Here is a 6,000-nt window from a genome sequence, read left to right on the forward strand (position 1 = left end):
GGGGCACCTGGAGCCACCAACAGCTAGAGGAGGCCAGGAGGCCCTCCCATGCGGGCATGATCCTGCCAACACCCGGATGCCCCCTCAATCTCCCGAGCTGTGAACAAATTTCTGTTGTTTGAAGCCACAGAGTTTTTACAGTGACCGCCCCCCCACCCCGCAACTAACACAGGGGGTGAAGCTGGGTCCTGCCTTCGCCACCGAACCTTGGCTCTAGATCTCAATTTTCTCACCACTGAAGCAGGAGCTTTGGAAGAGATGGTCTTCAAGGCGCTTTCCTGCACGGACAGCAAGCAGCCTCTGGCTGGAGGACGCGGGAGAGGCTGGTGGAAGGGGTTCTCGGTTTCAAACGGTGAAAGCGTAGTGTCTATAGATGCGCTCAGTTTCACAGGCTGGCTTAGACAGAAAATAAATTTATTGGAAGACTCAGAATTTGCTTGATCGCCAGGAGGGGCCAACTGCGGTAACACCGCGAAATTGCAGTGGTTTAGCTCGGGAAACTTCCTCCTATGCGTCACAGTTCGCAGTCACGCAGGGATCCAGGCTCCCGGAAGGTGGCCCCGCCCTCCTCCAAGACCTCACGGTACCCTCTGTTCAGCAGGTACCTGGCCAGAAGAGACAGCTGGGGGATGACCTATGAGGGTTTCTTTCTTTTGCGCTGGTTTGGGAGTATAGGTTGGAAAGGGTCCTCCCCCCCGCCCTGAAAAGATATATCCAAGTCTTCACCCCTGGTACCTGTGAACGGGACTGTATTTGGAAATAAGATCTTGCAGACGTAATAAACAATCTTGGAAGGAAGTTATTCTGCATTTATGGTACGATGACTGGTGTCCTTACACTAGAAAAGAGGGAGGTTTAAGACAGAGACACGAGGGGAGTCACAGGAAGATGGAAGCAGAAATCGGAACGATGTCTCTGGAAGCCGAAAGATGCCAAGGATGTCCAGAGCCACCAGACGCCGGAAAAGGAGCTCGGACCAGATTCTCCCTCAGAGCTTCCAGAAAGAACCAACTCTGCTGACATCTCAGTTTCAGATTTCTGGCCTCCAGAACTATGGGAAAATTAGTTTCTGTTGTTTCAGCCCCCCATCTGCGGTTATTTGTTAGAGCAGCCCTAGGAAACCAATACGCTGGGGAAGGCTAGGAAGCGGTGCCCACCAGCCTGGCCCACATCCACTGGCCCAGACTCACCACACAGCTCCGTGAGGCTGCAGGCCTGGGGAGCGGAGCCTGGCTGTGTGCCAGGAGATCACGTGCATCCGTGCATTCTGCCAGAATCACGGAACCCACTGCCAAGAAGCCGGGCAGCCAGAGTGTGCCAAACCCGTGCCAAAGGATGAGTCTGGTTCGGGCACAGCTGCTGCAGCCCTGGGCACAGACATCCTTGCTGGGCACCTCTGTCTTCAACATCAGCTGCACATTACAGTCACCAGGAAAAAATAACTATTGCCCTCTATCCCCAGTGATTCCAATTTAATTGGTCTCGGGGGGACCCAGAATTCAGTACGTCTCGAAAGCCCCCACGGTGATGCTCAAGTAAAGCCAGGATTAAGAATGGCTGTCCTGGGGGTGCCTGGGTGGCTCAGTGGGTTAGGCCTCCACCTTCGGCTCAGGTCATGATCTCGGGGTCCTAGGATCGAGCCCCACGGGTTTTCGGCTCAGTGGGGAGCCTGCTTCTCCCTTTTTCTCTGCCTGCATCTCTGCCTACTTGTGATCTCTCTTCCTCTCTGTCAAATAAATAAATAAAATCTTAAAAAAAAAAAAAAAGAATGACTGTCCTAACCTGTCTTCATAGCTGGTGTCTTTCAATAAGTGACTTTCTTGTAGATTACCCCATTTGAAGCTCCAAACAGCCCTAGGAGTGGTGATGGATTTCTAGCATTGACTCCATTTCACAGATGAGGAAACTAAGTCCCCCCCAGAATTCAAAGGATTCTTTCATGTGCCTCAGTTACCCAGAGCACAGCTGGGACCTGAACTCTGGTCTATAATGTTAAAGGCTGGTGTCCTCACATTAGAACTCCTTTAGAACAAGACAGTTGGCTATAAAACTCACCATCTCTTCATTTTAATCAGGCCCTGAACTGATGGGGAGGCGATCGTGAGCCCTGAGTTCGAAGCAAAATGACTCTGTCCTTCCCTTAACATCAAATCTCTTAGGTGTGTCCAGCCTGACATGACATAAGTCAGCCTGTCATATAGGACGCCTTTTTACCCACAACCTACCCCAGGCACAGGGCCTGGGGCCCACATTCTTTACAAGGGCTCACAAAGATGCTTGAGATCCAAACTATTCGTTGGCTCCAACACACTAAAAGCAAAGTGCAAATGAAAGACACGTAAATGCTTAATTGATATACACAAATGTCATTACTTGTTAAATGTAGAATGCATTCAAATTTTACAGCACTTGAATGCAATTTGTAGGTTAGATTTTCTTGCGTTGCCATGCACAATTAACTGTGAAACCTGAGAAACCATGACTAATCACAAAATAAATGAGTTACTCGGAGCATCTCATTTCAAAAGCAAAATCATAAAAGTCCTTTGAAGTTCCTTTATAGCAAAAAAATAAATTGTGCTATAATGTGAGTGCCTTTAATATTCTTAACATGACGTAGGGTGGGGCCATCAAAATCAGAGTGTGCCTAAGGCAACAGAGAACTGGAAATGGCTCTGGTCCTACGTGATGCCCCAGAGCTCATCTCCCCCCTCCTAAAACACATGGTCCACGCCTGCTGGGCATAAAGACAGGGATCATCACACCCACAGGCCTGGGCCTTGCCTGTCCCCGAACAGCAAACCCCAGGGACCACCGGAGCCCTTGGTGAGACAACAGAAAGATGTGGGTAAAGATAGGACTTCCTTTTCTCTTTATCATAATTGATTGATGGAAATCCCCACTGGGCATTGATTTTTTTTTTTAAACATGTCAAATTCTCAAAGTTTTGTTAGAACAGAACAATCTTCAATTTAGTCCTCATTCGCTCTTTATGCTTTCCTGAATAGCCTTCCCACAAGTCTCCTTGGGTTACTCACTGCCTCTGCTCCGTTAGACCAAACTGCCTTCTTTCAGCCTGACCTGGGGTCCTCGTTGATGAGTTTCTTCTCCTGGGAGAGATACCCTCCTTTCTCCTTCTTCCTTTTTCCCGTTCACTTTCTCCTTCCCTCCTCCCCTTTCCCCTTCTTTCTTTCTTTCTTTCTTTCTTTCTTTCTTTCTTTCTCCTTCCTTTCTTCCTTCTCTCCTTCCATTCATTCCCACCACCCTCGCCCTCTTAGACGGGACACAGTAATAGGTACTGGGAATACAGACTTTTAAAAGGCACAGCACCCGCCCTTAAGCAATGGAAATCTAGCAGAGAGGCAAGATGAGGGGAAAAGATCCGTAGTAAATAGAATTCAGGGACATGCGGATACGCCAGTAGAACCACAGGTGTATGGAAGAGGTTATAGAAGCAACAGAAAGAAGGTTTGAAAAGATTTCCCTAAGAGCATTTTATGTCCAGGGATGTGTTGTCATTCTGATTTCATGTTGTTTTGGGGAGAAACCGAAGGGGAGTAGGCACAAAATGCGGACGTGTGAAATACTTGTGTGATGCTCCTCGTTATTCTGTCAGGTTAGGGGACAAGATCTTGTGATGTTACTCAATATATTTTTTATATAGGCCCATTTAGTAAATTCCTCCAAGTATTGAACCCAAGGAACTCCAAAGTACTTACCTTTCCATGATGAATTGGCATCAAACAATGAGAGTGAGATAATCCAACAGATTTCCCTTTTCGTCTTAGCTGCCAGGAAGCTCAGAGATAAATTCCATACCTATGAGCAGTGATTATCTCATCCCTCGTCTCTGGTGGATATACTCTGAATTCTTAGCATGGCCCAGTCCACTGGTTTTGCTCATGCCCTGTATAGTACGAAGTCTACATTACCTTTTAGAACATTTTAAAGATATTTAACAACTGAACGTTTAGTTCCATGATGTCATGGACTATATCTGTCTCATGCATCACAGTAATACCATTATGAGGGAAAGGCTGGCAAGAAGATTCGTGCTCAACAGGTGTTTATTGGGTGACTAAGTGCATAAATAAATGAGAGGGTCATGAAGAGAGGAGCATGTTTCAAAACATACATTCACCTACTGTTTTTCCTTGCCACCCGTCGCTTCTGGCTCCTACCACCCAGCGATGCCAGACATATATTTCACATGACAGCTTCCTCCTCCTCTGCCAACATCACAGAGCCTCATTCCTGAGTTTTCCATGGTACCCTTTTGCCTCTACAGGAGAAGGAGTGAACATCAATTTTTTTGTGGATCTACTCCACATCCCTTCCTTCCCTTTGTGTACTGACTGTCCTTAAATCCAAGCACTTTCTGGTAGGTTCTCAGGCTCACAGTTCTGTGCCCACCCCCCACCCCCCGCCTACTATGGGGGAACTTAGACTGGTCCCTTGGTGGCTCTATAATCCAAACATGGCCCACCAAAGTCCTTTGGGAAAATTTACATAGACTTTGGGAGACAAAAGGTGTCTTTCAAAGTAGGACAAGTAAGAACCATGTCTTATTTCTGAGAGCCATTCTCTCCAACAGAAAGAGAGAATATACCACAGAATAAAGCCAACGAAGAGAAAGCAGGGCAGAAGATGAAGAGAGAAAGAGAGAGGGAACTAGAGAGTGAAAGAAAGAGCGAACCCCCTTCAACACCCGGTTCTAGCGATGCCTCAGTCCATCCCAGATGTGGCAGTAGATTTATTCCTTTTCTTGCTTAAACTACTTGAATTGGACATCATTTTCTTACACCTTAATAGTCCTGCTTGAGGATATTATGTAAATTCCTAACTCTTATCTCTAATCTTAAAAAATAAATCTGCAGGGTGCCTGGATTTCTCAGCTGGTTAAGCCTCTGCCTTCGGCTCTGGTCATGATCTCCAGGTCCTGAGATTGAGTCCCATCTTGGACTCCCTGCTCTGAGCCCTGCTCCGTGGGGAGTCTGCTTCTTCCTCTGCCTCTCCCCACTGCTTGTGCTATCTCTGTATCTCTCTCAAATGCATAAATAAAACCTTTAAAATTTTTTTAATAAATAAATAAATTTGCACGGTATTATCATGACTAGGACCACCAGGTTAATCCTCATGGTCTTGCTTCTCAGGCTATCTGGGTGAAAAATCTTTTTAAAGTTTTTAGTTCTGTCTATCCCATCCATTTTTTAACTTCTGTACATCCAACAAAAGAGTAATATCCAGGGGCGCCTGAGTGGCTCAGTGGGTTAGGACCTCTGCCTTCGGCTTGGGTCATGATCCTGGGGTACTGGGATCAAGCCCCGCATCGGGCTCTCTGCTCAGCAGGGAGTCTGTTTCCCTTCCTTTCTCTCTGCCTGCCTCTCTGCCTACTTGTGATCTCTGTCAAATAAATAAATAAGTTCTTGAAAAAAAAAAAAAAGAGTAATATCCAAAATATCGAAATGACTCCTACTCTTCAGTAAGAAAAAGATGAAAAACCTAATAGAAACCCAATAGAAAAATGGGCAAAACACTTGAGCAGCTGCTTTGAAAAAATAGGACACACAAAAGGCCAATAAACATAAGCAAAGGAGCTCAACTTTGGTCATCACCAAGGAAATACCAAAAAAAATTTCACAACAAAATATACAGTCCTGTTAGAATACACAAGTAGGAAAGAACATTTGAATTCAATCACCGACCAACGTGTGGCCCTACCCCACTGCATTTATCCCCAGGTCACACCACATCCAGCCTGCCACCCAGGTCAACAATTCCTGGATTCGTCAGCTACCTGTTCACCAAGGCAAGTCTTCTGATCGGACACAGATGCCCCCTCATCGTCACATTGCCATACACATGTCTAAATATTGAGTCTAAAGTTCCGTATCTACGTCGTGGCAGAACAGCACCAGGTCATGGTTGACATGGTCCGCAGACCACACCTTGAGTAGCACTGACCTAGAACTAATGCTGTCCAGATTCGCTTGTCTCTGG

The sequence above is a fragment of the Mustela lutreola genome, chromosome 4 (genome assembly GCF_030435805.1).
Source record: "Mustela lutreola isolate mMusLut2 chromosome 4, mMusLut2.pri, whole genome shotgun sequence".
NCBI lineage: Eukaryota > Metazoa > Chordata > Mammalia > Carnivora > Mustelidae > Mustela > Mustela lutreola.